We start from the raw sequence: 14077 nt of genomic DNA on the forward strand, positions 1-14077 counted from the left end.
CGGGGTGGCCTGATGTTTGTGGGCTCATTCTTGTTACTAAATTTCGTGCAGCCATAAAAACTCCAAGGAGCAAACAAACACAGCTGACCCGTAATGTGTTTATAATGGTTGTTAAGAAGGGAGGGGACTTTTATTCAGGCACTCCAAATGGTGACTCAGCTCTCCTTCACCCCCTCCACACACAGACGGCTCACTGGAAACTGGAAGAATGTGGGCAGCAAACACCTGAGAGCCAATATCTTGCCGGACCCTGACCTCAGGGAGTCAGAAGATTCAACGACCAGAAGGGGCATTGACGGCATCGAGGCCACTGCCCATCGGAGCTTGAGCGCCTGTCCAGTTCTCTGCCAAGCTGGTGTTCAGCTGTGTCTCGAAACCTCCTGAGATGGGGACCTCACTGCCCCCAGGACGCCCGCTTCATTAAGACTCTGAGAACTCTGGGGACAGGTGGCAGGTCTTATTTGACTCGCACTCTCAGAGCCTGGTGCAATGTCAGATTCCAGAAAGGTCCATCCTGTTCTCTCCATCCAGCACTGGCCTTGACTGAGCTTTGAGCTAAGTTCTGGGGGATCTGAGACACGTAAACTCAGTCTCTGGGCTTGAGGATCCTAGAGTCCAGAGAGGGTGGAAGGAAGTAAACAGGTGATGACAATAGAGTGTGATGGGTACCACAATGGGCTGGAGTAGGTATAAGGGTTGAGTGGGCACACGGAGGGGACACTCATCAGGCACTGTGGGGGGGGTGTGTGGTATGGCGGGGGGGGGCGGGAAGGCACGTGGGAATGAATGGTTGAAAGACCTCAGGTCAGTAGAGATTTCTCTGATTCATATCATCTACACCAGGTCCACTGGAGCCCCCAATTCTCACCCTGGGGAAATCCAACTTTTCCCAATATTTCTTGGGGATTTAAGTTCCCATGGACATCTCTGGCCCCAAGCCCCTGATTCCATGGAATTCAGTTCATGGCTCATCTCCCTGCCCCACATCCCACCTGAAGGTCTGGGAGAAGGGGCAGGGAGTGCATGGCAGACAGCCCAGCTGGGAGCCCTTCCACCATCCTCACCTTGGCACCCTCCCCACTGCACCGCCCCAAGCCCCAGCCTGCCACAGCTCGGCGCATCCACTCCTTCTGTGTTTCATAAAACACAGGAGAGAAACTTTTTCTTGGTGGAGTTAAAGAATATTTCCAATACTTAATATGCAAATCAAGTATATCTTTGTAGAAAAAAAATGCCGGGAAAGAAGACATGTCATGGGAGTTTGAGACAAGAATGACAGGCTCCTGTACCTGGGCCTGCTTCACCAATTACAGTTCTCTAAGCTCCTGGCCAGTTTCTGTGTCCAGCCCCTTCTGTGGGATGCTGTACCAGTCAGGAGGCTCTGGACAGCAAATAAAAGATATCTGAGGCAAAGAGGCTTAAACGATGAGGAAATGTATGTCTCACGTCTAGGCAGAGTGGGCTTCAGGCAAAGTTCTATCAATGTTTGATGCTCTCGTCAGGGACCCAGATTCTCTCCAGTCTCTTTACTCAGTCACCCTGAAGCTGGTCCATGGCCTGATTGCAATACGGTGGCCAGTGACGACAGGGCAATGCGCTTCCTTACAGCCACCAGGAGAAGACAGGGAAACCCTTTTTTTTTCAGTTTACTGCAGCACTTTTATTTCCTCACAATGACACATTGCTGGGGCCTGATGTTCTCACACGACAGTAGAAAACCAAAATCTGTTGTCATCCCTTAAAGAATTGAGAATTGCGTACATAAACCTTACATAAATTAAAAGAATGAATAAATGTACAGTTGTGAATTCAAACCATTTTCCAACTCAAGGCAAGTGACAAACCACGGTGCCCTGGCGGGCAAACTTCGGTAAGAAAGGAAAGCAGGTAGAACTTGGTGCTGATTTTGACCTTGTATTCAAGTTAACTCTTCCCTTGGTACATGTTTAATACCCTGTGCATATCTTTGGTTGAAACCCCTATTTACATGCGGCTCCGTCACTTCATGGCTGTGGTGAGAGAACACGTTTATGGAAGAGAAGTCCAATGGCTTGATGAGAATCTGGGAGACCACGAGTGTCTCGATCTGTGCAGGATATTAATGTGTCAGAGCTGCATATTCCAGGATTTCTCTAGAGGCTGGCAGGAGTCCTGAACCAGTTGTCATTTCTCTCTTGCCGGTCTTATAGGGTTGGGAAGGTCCGAGTCTTAGGACCTGCTTTCCTTTCAGACAGGGGGACCTTTTAACCAACCTTCTGAATCTTTCCCTTCAGTCTGATCAGGCCAACTAAGGACACGTGGCCGCCCCTGGACAGATAATAGGCACGGGGGTAGGGGCTGAGGGGAGCAGTGCTGTGGACTGATGGGCTAGATTCATCACAGCTGTGGATGGATCTGGGGAGCCCCCCTCAGGCCCACCACAAGCCCCTCCTTGAGCCCTCCTGACTCAGCTCGTCCTCCTTCTTGGCTGTGCTTTATATTTGCAAGGCTCCTACTCAGCCCTTCTTGAGTGAGGTCCCATATGAAACCCCAGCAGAAGCCAGCTGGCCCCAAACCAGGCAATCAGCGTCGCCCCTGTCACCTATATCCCTCCTGCTGGAGAGGAGACAGGCTGCTCCTTTCTCAACACTGCCCTTCATTTCACTCTTCGGTTTGGGACTTCAGTGGTTTCATAACAACTCCAGATTTCAAAAATCTAGTTATTTTTTCTAGCCTCCATACCACCCCAGGAGATTGGATGATTGGGACAGCACCACAGTGGTTTGTGGAACAGAGACGTTTCAGTAAACAGGGGTAGAGGTTATTTTTCCCATCAGGCTCCTGATTTCCTCACTGCGGAAATACAACCTGTATTGTATGAAATACAACCTACATGCAAATAAAACCTGTAATTGCCAGTCAGGGTCTCCTCGGGGAACCAGTTGTAAGGTGCTGCGGGAGCGCGGCTTCCCTTGTTTCCAGGTTCCATGCCTCGTGCAATTGACTTTGGGGGCTGGGGAGGTTTTCCAGCTAGTGAACCTGTCACATAGCTCTCAGCTAATCTGACACTGCATCCTGGGCCAGTGGCAGCTACAATCCAGGAAGCCCAAGCCCCTAAAGTGATAAGTTTTGCAGCTGCCTTCCCGAAGTTAATGTAATTACGCCTCTGCTACCATTACTCTGGATGGGAGATTAGTCTATGGGGATCTCTCTAAATGCACATTAGGCCCACAGCCTCATCTGCATGTGGACCCCTTGCAAAGATACTCATTTAAGCTTAACAGAGGGAGAAATCACAGAATACTGGAAGTGGGGGAAGTGGTACCTGGGGGGTCTGCAAGTCAAATTCTTGTAGAACCTGCATTACGGTCACTTGGGATGCTGGTCAAAAGGGACGATTCTTGGGCGTCAATACCACATTCCCCCCAAAGACATGAGTCAATGACCCAGAATCTCACCCCCAGTCTTCCCCCAGCCACACCCCTCCCACAAGCACAAGGGCTCTTATTTAGAGACGATAGGGTCACAGTAGGAGTTTATGGCACAGTCATAAAAAGTCTGGGTCTCCACATCCCTATACGACTCTAGCCAGGTCGGGAACTGGGAGCGTAATATGCTAATGTTGCATCCATATCCTTCTACTTATGGGGCTGCTTTGTGGAGTGGTACAGATGCTGCCCTGCCCAAGGGCGTCTAGTCAAAGGGGTGAGCAGACTTCTCTTTCTGTTCCCCAAGCCATGCCCTCTGGCCTGGGCCCACTGCTGGAAGAAGCTCTGTCTTTTTTTTTTTTTTTTAACAATATGTGTTAGAGTCAAGTATACAGTAAAGTGATTCTGTTATACATGTATATATATATATATATATTCTTTTTCAGATTCTTCTCCATTATAGTTACTACAAGATATTGACTATGGTTTCCTGTACTATACAGTAGGTCCTTGTTGTTTATCTATTTTATATATATATATATATATATATATATATATATATATATATATATATATATATAGTGTATATCTATTAGTCACAAACTCCTAATTTATCCCTCCTCCTCTTCCCTTTCCCCTTTGGCAAACATAAATTTTCTATGTCTGTGAGTCTGTTTCTATTTTGTAAATAAGCTCATTTGTATCATTTTTATTAGTTTCCACCTGACAGTGATATCCTACGATATTTATCTTTCTCTGTCTGACTTACTTATCATGATAATCTCTAGGTCCACCTATGCAAATGGTATTATTTCATTCTTTTTATGGCTGAGTAATATTCCATTGTATATATATACCACATCTTCTTTATCCATTCATCTGCTGATGGACATTTAGGTTGCTTTCATATCTTGGCTTGTAAATAGTGCTGCCATGAACATTGGGGTGCATGTATCTTTTTGAACTAGAGTTTTCATCTTTTCTGGATATATGCCCAGGAATGGAATTGCTGGATCATATGGTAACTCTATTTTTAGTTTTTTAAGAAACCTCTGTAATGTTCTCCATAGTGGCTGCACCAATTTATATTCCCACCAATATCGTAGGAGGGTTCCCTTTTCTCCACACCCTCTCCAGAAGCTCTGTCTTTTTTTTCATACTTCTTTTCTCCCCCTATTTTTACCATTCAGTTCTTATATTCTATATTCGAATTTATTGTTTTATTTTTATGTTGTTTAGACACACTGTGTATGCAGTTCTTTTTGAATTTAGATAAAATTGAGACAGTGAAGTGTGCAGATCTTAAATGTACTGTGTGATGGGTTTTGACAAATGTTAATGCCCATGGAACCAACTCCCAATCAAGAAAATAAATATGTCCATTTCCACAGAAAATTCCCTCATGGCCCCTGCTAGTCAATCTCTACTTCCCAAAGGCGACCACTGTTTGGATTTATATCACCACAGAACACAATTGTTTGGCCTGTTCACAACTTCATATAAAAGGAATCCCATGTGGTCTTTTTGTGTGGCTTCTTTTGTTCAGTATAACGTCTATGAGAATTGCACACATTGTTGTCTGTATTGGTGTCATTTTCTATTGCTGTGCTGCATTCCCTTGTAAGAATATTAGACTATTTACCCACTCACCTGTTGAGAGACATTTGATTTGTTTCCAATGTGGGGATATTTTAAATAAACCTACTGTAAATATTCTTGTATAGGAGTTTTTGTGGGCATATACTTTCATTCTTTTCCTTGGGTAAATATCTAGGAGCAGAATTCTTGGTCATTCCATAGAAGTTGAACTTTACAGGAAACTGTATGAGTGTATACAGTGGTAGTTTACACCGTATGAGTGTATAAAGTATAAGTGTAAGCTCTATAAGAAGATGAGAGCTTCGGGTGTTCTATCTGCTCACCAACATTTGCCATTATTCGATTTTTAAACTTTCAGCTCCTCAAGTGGTACGCAGTGGGATCTCATTGTGGTTTTCAGTTCATTTTCTTAGGGACTAATAACGTTGAAGACTTTGTCATGTGCTTATTGCTCTTTGTATATCTTGTTTTGTGAAATGTCTCTTTAAACCTTTTGCTCAATTTTTATTGTGTTGTTTGTCTTTTCGTAATTGAGGTGCAGGAGTTAAAAAATATGTCCTGGATACCAGCTGTTCTTCAGATATACGTTTCGTAGGTATCTTCTCCCAGTCTTTGGCTTACTTATTCATTTTCTAAAATATAATACCTTTTGACCAGCAGATGGCTTTGATTTTGGTCAAGTCTAACTTTTCAAAAAATTTTTAGTGCTTATTGCTTTCTCTGTCCCACGTAGGAAACTTTTCCCTTCCGCAAGCCATGAAGATATGTTCCTATATTTGTTTTCAGAATTTTTATTTCAGCCTTTATGTTTAGGCATACGATTCATCCTAAATTAATTTTGCTTAATGATCTCGGTTCATTTTTACCCCATGTCATTATATGTTCTACAATTTACTGAAAAGACTTTTCTTTCCCCATTGGATTGCTTTAGCACCTTATAAAAAATCAAATAACCTACCTAAGTGAGAATTTTTTTCTGGGCTCTTTATTCTGTTCTACTGATCTATTTGTTGATCTTTATGTCAGTACCATATTGTCTTGATAGATGTAGCTTTATGGTAAGTCTCAAGGTCTGAAGTTAGAAAGTGCAAGTCCTTCAACTTTTTTTGTTTCTTTTTAGAATTGCTTTCTATATTCTAGGTTCTTGTCTTCCCATCCAAATTTCAGAAGTATACTGTCAATTTCTGGAACTAAAAAAAAAAGACTGCTAGCAGTTAATTTGATTGGGATTGCAGTAAATCCATACATCAATTAAAAGGGAATTGACATCTATAAAACATTCAGTCTTGAATCCATGAACATAGTATAGCTCTCTGTTTATTTATATCTTTTATTTCTCTCAACATTGTTTTCCAGTTATCAGTATGTAGGTCCTGCATATCTTTTTCACATTTATTCCCAGGTATTTAACTGTTTTTGATATTGTAAATGCCATTGCTATTTAAAATTTAAATTTCATATTGTTTGCTGCTAACATATAAATATGATTGATTTTTATAAACCTAGTATTTTATGACCTTGCAAAATTCACTTATTAATTTAATAGTTATTTTGTAGCTTTTAAAGCATTTTATATGTAAACAATTATGTCACCTGCAAGAGTTTTATGCCTTCATTTCCTACCTTTATGGCTTTGATTTTTGTTGTCTATTTCCTGGCTAAAACCTAGTACAATATTGAATAGAAGTGATGAGAGCATGTATCCTTGCCTTGTTCCTGATATTAAGGGAAAAGCATTACATACTTCATCATTAAGTATAATTCTAGCTGTAGCTTTTCCATAACTGCCCTTTCCTTCAATTTCTGTTTTTCCAAGACTTTTATTATAAATGAGTGTTGAATTTTCGCAAATGTAATTTTTTGTATCTATAAAAATTATCACGTGTTTTCCCTCTTTGTCTTTTTTTTTTTTTTTGCGGTACGCGGGCCTCTCACCGTTGTGGCCTCTCCCGTTGTGGAGCACAGGCTCCGGACGCGCAGGCTCAGCGGCCATGGCTCACGGGCCCAGCCGATCTGCGGCATGTGGGATCTTCGCGGACCGAGGCACGAACCCGTGTCCCCTGCATCGGCAGACGGACTCTCAACCACTGCGCCACCAGGGAAGAAGCCCTTTCCCTCTTTGTCTTAATATGACAATTTACATTGTTTGATTCTCAAAGCATCAGCCAAGTTTGCATTCCTGCAATGAAACCCATTTAGTCATGATGCATTATTCCTTTTATTTAGTACTGGATTTTGTATGATAGTATTTTGTTAAGATTTTTCATGTTTATATTCATGAGGTGTATTTAATCTGTAAGTTCTTTTTTATGTAATGTCTTTGTCAAGTTGTGGCTATAGGGTTATGCTGGCTGATTATTTCTGCAGAATAACCCTTCTTTCATCCTTGATAATAATAGTTTATTTATTTTTATTTTGTAGCATCTTTATTGGAATATAATTGCTTTACAGTGGTGTGTTAGTTTCCGCTTTATAACAAAGTGAATCAGTTATACATATACATACGTCCCCATATCTCTCCCCTCTTGTGTCTCCCTCCCTCCCACCCTCCCTATCCCACCCCTCTAGGTGGTCACAAACCACTGAGCTGATCTCCCTGTGTTATGCCACTGCTTCCCACTAGCTATCTATTTTACGTTTGGTAGTGTATATATGTCCATGCCACTCTCTCACTTTGTCCCAGCTTACCTTTCCCCACCCCCATATCCTCAAGTCCATTCTCTAGTAGGTCTGCATCTTTATTCCTGTCTCGCCCCTAGGTTCTTCATGACCATTTTGTTGTTGTTGTTGTTTGGGGTTTTTTTGTTTTTTAGATTCCATATATATGTGTTAGCATATGGTATTTGTTTTTCTCTTTCTGACTTACTTCACTCCGTATGACAGATTCTAGGTCCATCCACCTCACTACAAATAACTCAATTTCGTTTCTTTTTATGGCTGAGTAATATTCCATTGCATATATGTGCCACATCTTCTTTATCTATTCATCTGTCGATGGACACCTAGGTTGCTTCCATGTCCTGGCTATTGTAAATAGAGCTGCAATGAACATTGTGGTACACGTATCTTTTTTAATTATGGTTTTCTCAGGGTATATGCCCAGTAGTGGGATTGCTGGGTCGTAGGGTAGTTCTACTTTTAGCTTTTTAAGGAACCTCCATACTGTTCTCCACAGTGGCTGTATCAATTCACATTCCCACCAGCAGTGCAGCAGGGTTCCCTTTTCTCCACACTCTCTCCAGCATTTATTGTTTGTACATTTTTTAACGATGGCCATTCTGAATGGTGTGAGATGATACCTCATTGTAGTTTTGATTTGCATTTCTCTAATGATTAGTGATGTCGAGCATCTTTTCATGTATTTGTTGCCCAGCTGTAAGTCTTCTTTGGAGAAATGTCTATTTAGGTCTTCTGCCCATTTTTGGATCAGGTTGTTTGTTTTTTTTTTTTTTTTTTTTTTTTTTTATTTATTTTTTTTAAGGGTTGTTTGTTTTTGTGATATTGAGCAGCAAGAGCTGTTTGTATATTTTGGAGATTAATCCTTTGTCAGTTGCTTCATTTGCAAATATTTTCTCCCATTCTGAGGGTTGTCTTTTCGTTTTGTTTATCAGTTGTTGAGGGAAGGATATTGTAAGCAGCTCTTTGCAGGAAACCCCTTTTCTTGACAATTTAAGCAAAGCTATGCTGTAACTAACTTTTAAACCACGTGCCTCTATGCTCTACTCATCTTGGGCCCTAACACACCTTTCAAATTTTTTTTTCTTTTCTTCTTTTTTTAAGTTTATTTTTTATTGAAGTATAGTTGAATTACAATATCGTGTTAATTACTGCTGTACGGCAAAGTGACTCAGTTATACGTATACATACATACTTTTTCATATTCTTTTCCGTTATGGTTTATCACAGGATACTGAATATAGTTTCCTGTGCTATACAGTAGGACCTTGTTGTTTACACCTTTCAAATCTTTTTTTTTTTTTTTTTTTTTTGCGGTACGCGGGCCTCTCACTGTTGTGGCCTCTCCCCTTGTGGAGCACAGGCTCTGGACGTGCAGGCTCAGCGGCCAGGGCTCACGGGCCCAGCCGCTCTGCGGCATGTGGGATCTTCCCGGACCGGGGCACGAACCAGTGTCGCCTGCATCGGCAGGCGGATTCTCAACCACTGCGCCACCTGGGAAGCCCCTTTTCAAATCTTTTGATCACACAGTACCTTGCCTAACCTGTTGGTTTTTTCCATAGATCAAAAAGTAGAAATGAAGAGTGAGTAATTAACAGATGACCAGATCTCTTCCCTAGCTTCCTCTTCAGTAATCTCATGAACAAACTGTGTGAACTAACTGTGTAAACAAGATAGCATCTAAAGAAGTCGTCGAGTCTGCACACAGTGGGGGGATGGCTATGAGTCTCATCTCCATCTCAATGACATTACTTCCCCCTTTCCTTTTAAAACTTTCATGGCCGAACAGAATCTTGGGAGTCGGTTTTCAGGGAAACGGAGTCCACCTTCTCCCGGCTTTCTGATTAAAAGCAGTGCTTTCTTTTCTACCAAAACCAGCCTCTCGAGTATTGATTTTCGAGTGGCGAGCAAAAGACCTAAGTTTGGTAACAGATTTTTCGCCTTTTGTAGATTACAGCCAGAGTTCCCTTCCCAAAACATGCTTTAAATCACAATACCCTTCTATTCAAAAACTGGCAAAGGGTGCCCAGGGTGTGCAGCTACACCAAACCCGACAGCATGCACGGCTTTCCAGGCCCTCCAGGCTCCATCCCTGCCTGCTTCTCCAGCCTCACCTTTCACCTTGCAGCGTGATCAGGGTGTTCATGAAGGGTCTCGTGCATGAATGAACATGCGGAGGAGCATGGCAAGTGTCAGAGAGCAGAACTTACTCTCTCAGGCTTCCCTGGAGCATGACAAGCCACACCTCAGCCATCCCAAGAGCTTCAGTTGTGTTGGCCCTTTGAAAGCCCCTCGCTGGAACAGCAGCTTAAGAGCATCCCTTAGCAACTGGTAGTTTTCAACAGGTAAAAACATGCTCACGGTGTGTGTCAACCTTTGGTTTCTGGTTATTTGTCAAGCTGAAATAGACAGTGAAAAGGAAGCAATGTACCACCATGATATCACATAGGGCATGGGCTGCTCTCCAGTTTCTGAAGAGGAAGTTGAGATTTTCTTTATACAAGTGATACAAGTTGCAGAACAGGTGAGTGGATACAGGAGAGGCCTCTTTGAAGACCAGTAAAGTGGCCGTCAACAGTTAAGTAGAGTTGATTTCTTCTGGCATTGCCAAACTTTGGAGTTTCTCCTGTAGGGCCTCCAGACTCCAGCCCTTGGGCACTGGTTCCGGCAGCTCCTTCAGTGGAGGATGCCATGTCCCTTCTTCCTCACCTTTTGGAATTGAGCTCATCAGTCAAAGCCCTGCTTCAATGCCTCCTCCTCCATAAAGCCTTCCTTGATTTTCTTCTCAGAGTTGCTTCCCCTGCCCCATGAGAGTTTGCTCATATCCTATTTTAGTGTAAAGTAATGGAAGTAAACAGAGGCTTGGAAACAGACTCAAGTTTTTGTCCTGGGTCTGCCACATGTTCGCTTTAAGATGCTGGCCCAATTACCTAACATTTCTAAGCCTCTGTTTTTCTCATCTGTAAAGTGAATAATTGGAACTGCCTCATAAGTTGTTGTAGGATTAAATGAGGTTATACCTGTAAAGTACCGCAGCACTAACATGTAACAGGCACTCAACTTATGTGAGGTATGTTGATGATAGGGTGACGATGATCTTGATTACTTGGTTGATTCTGTCTTGAATTACAGGTTCTTTTCACCCGTCTCCTCTACTGAACTATATAACCTCCTAGAAGAAGGAAATTTTGTTTTGTTTTCTGTATCTCAAACATCTATTGTACCCCTAGACCCTAGTAAGCACTCAGCAAATGTCTTTTTAAAATGCAAAATGAGATGAAGCAGACTCTAAAACTGAAACATGAAAACACATTTCTATCACAATATTTGTAAAGGACGCACAATTTCTGGACTCAGCCAGAAGGGTAAGCATTCTATCAGAGAAACATTTTTGCAGATTTGTTGAATGTGTTTACCTGAGCTGCAGCATGCCAGGGGAAACGTGAGGTCAGACGTACTTCTGACTTGTATTTTGGAATTCTTGTTGGCATTTTGCCCTTGTTGAGTTCCTGTGGTTGTAGCTACAGGATGCAGGGTGGGGTCACCTGGGAGTTGTTAACCCTGTTTTGGAAGCTGGCACTGCCCTGCTTGTTAAACACTTCCCTCCTCCACACACTAGGTGATGGGCAGGGAAGGGACCGAGGGATGGTCCAAGGCCAATCTCACACATCACCCATTAATGTATTGGTCCAGAGGGAATGGGCTGGCGTGTGTTTTCCCATTCTTGGCACACAGAAGTGTTTGTTCTGCCATGTCCAAGGCAGCTGCAGGCCTTAAACAATGGTGAATGATATATTTGGTAAAGTTTATTTGAGTTCCAAAGGGTTGCTAAGCATATTAAGTAGCTGTCCTCCTTTTTCAAACCCAACCAGTGGTTCCGCATTTATCCAGGAGGAATTTCACTTAGTTTCCGTGAATTTTTCAAGGTGTGTTTTATCTCTCCCTTCAATCTCCCTAGCCTTTGGAAAATGATCACTGTGCCTCTCAACCTTCTAGCCATGGGTGGTCAATGTTACGAATATCTTAAGAATTAAATTTAAAAATTCTATACATTAAAATATTTAAAGATTAATCACAAATGAGTCTTAATCCATTCTGTAATAGAATCATAGTTCTTTTTGCTCTGATCCACCGTGTCGATGTCATGTCTAAATTGGCAAGATGTCCTACCTAAATGTACTGCAGTGTGTGGGTTAATCTTTGGGGAGAACGCTGTTACACCACAGTAGCAAAACATTGCTCCAAATCCCTGCGTAATATGCCCCCTTTCTAGTCTGCCTCATGGCTCTAAAAATAATCATGAACTAAACAAGTTCTTCCCTTGGAGGATGAGTCTTCAGTAGAAATCCAAACAGAGTCATGAAATACTTGTTTCCCCAGAATGAATCGGACACAGGCCAGGAGTTGGTAGATGCCCTGTCAAGCTATGAAATATATTTTGTATGTTTTTTTTTTTAAACAAAATTGCTTGTAATTTGTATGTTATTTCATAGTGTTTTCCTTGCACTTACAAGATATTATGAGTATTTTCTTATGTCATCAAATAGTTTCCTCCACCATCATTTTTAATGATTGCAGAGTATTTCATTGAATGATTGTCCCATTGTTTATTTCCCTAAAATATTATTGTTGGATGCTTGGAATAATTATATCTTAAGATAATTTATTAATTCATTTGTCAAATATCCAGCAGGCATCAAACACATGCCAGGCCTTCTAGGGATAAATAAGACACAGTCCTGGTCCTTAAGAAGCTCCCATTCTGGGGGAAAGATCTTATGATAAACTGTGCTAGAGGAAGAATTCTACTCACAGAATAATGGACGTGGCACAGGCCACAGGCCAGACTTCTCTAATGGGTGGGGACTGTCCCTAAAGCCTGCTATCCTCTCTCACTCCAAAGTGCTCGGGCCCTGAGCTCCACCTGTCAGAGGTGGGAGGCTTACCTTGGGCCAGGTGCCAGCAGTCTCCTCTCCTTTCCACCTTCTGCTAGGAGAATGGGTATCAACCCTTCTGCATGCTAGTCTCAGCTGGTAGATTTTTTAAAAAGCCAATGCCCAGGCTGAGCAATAATAACGAGGAATGGGGCTTGAGTGGTGGTGTGCTGATAAATATTGAACCATCATCTCTCAAGAAAGTATGCATATTTACACATAAAGTATGCTTATTATAAATTTTACCAGTACAAAAGATGTTTAGGACACAACTTACAAATAATTTAAAATATGCAACACTCCTTCTTGTAAATTCCATACTAACAGTTGATTCTTACAGAAAGATCTTGCCAAACCAGAGTCAACCTCTGGTTTGCGAATGACAAAGGAATATAGTTTTCCCATGAACGTTGGTTTATATTTTCATTTATGTTAATGTAAGCAGCTTCTGGCAGGAAAGAGCTCTCTGCAGGAGGCACCCTTCTGTCTTAACCTTAAACCAGGCATCCCCATGCTCTACTCATCTCCAGCCCAAGCACACCTTTCCCTTCTTTTAGCCACACAATACTTGGCCTAACTTTTCAGTTCTTTCCATAGATCAAAGAAGTAGAAATGAAGAATAAGTAATTAACTGAGGACCAGATATCTTTCCTAGCTTCCCCTTCAGTAATCTCACGAACAGACTGTGTGAACAAGACGGCATCTAAAGGATCACAAGTCAACAAGCCCGCACGTACGCCTGCACGCAGTGGGGGATGGCGACAACCCTGACCCCTCATCTCAATGATTAACTGAGATTGCTTCTCTTTTTCCCCTAAAAACTTTCATGGCTGAGCAGATTCTTCAGAGGTGGTTGATCCATCATCTCCCCAGATTGCCAGCATTCTGATTAAAGGCACCTTTCCTTTGCTACCAACATTTGTGAGTACTGATTTTGTAGGTGGTGAGCAGCAACACCCAATTCATTCAATAACATTAATAAGTACGATGAGGGGCTTCCCTGGTGGCACAGTGGTTGACAGTCCGCCTGCCAATGCAGGGGACATGGGTTCGAGCCCTGGTCTGGGAAGATCCCACATGCCGCAGAGCAGCTGGGCCCGTGAGCCACAACTACTGAGCCTGCACGTCTGGAGGCTGTGCTCCACAACAGCAGAGGCCGCGATAGTGAGAGGCCCGCGCACTGCGATGAAGAGTGGCTCCCGCTCGCCGCAACTAGAGAAAGCCCTCGCACAGAGACGAAGACCCAACACAGCCAAAATTAAATTAATTAATTAATTAAATTAAAAAAAATAATAGGGCTTCCCTGGTGGCGCAGTGGTTGAGAGTCCGCCTGCCGATGCAGGGTACGCGGGCTCGTGCCCCGGTCCGGGAGGATCCCGCGTGCCGCGGAGCGGCTGGGCCCGTGAGCCGTGGCCGCTGGGCCTGCGCGTCCGGAGCCTGTGCTCCACAACGGGAGAGGCC

This window comes from Phocoena phocoena, chromosome 2 (genome assembly GCF_963924675.1).
Source record: "Phocoena phocoena chromosome 2, mPhoPho1.1, whole genome shotgun sequence".
NCBI classification, from domain to species: Eukaryota; Metazoa; Chordata; class Mammalia; order Artiodactyla; family Phocoenidae; genus Phocoena; species Phocoena phocoena.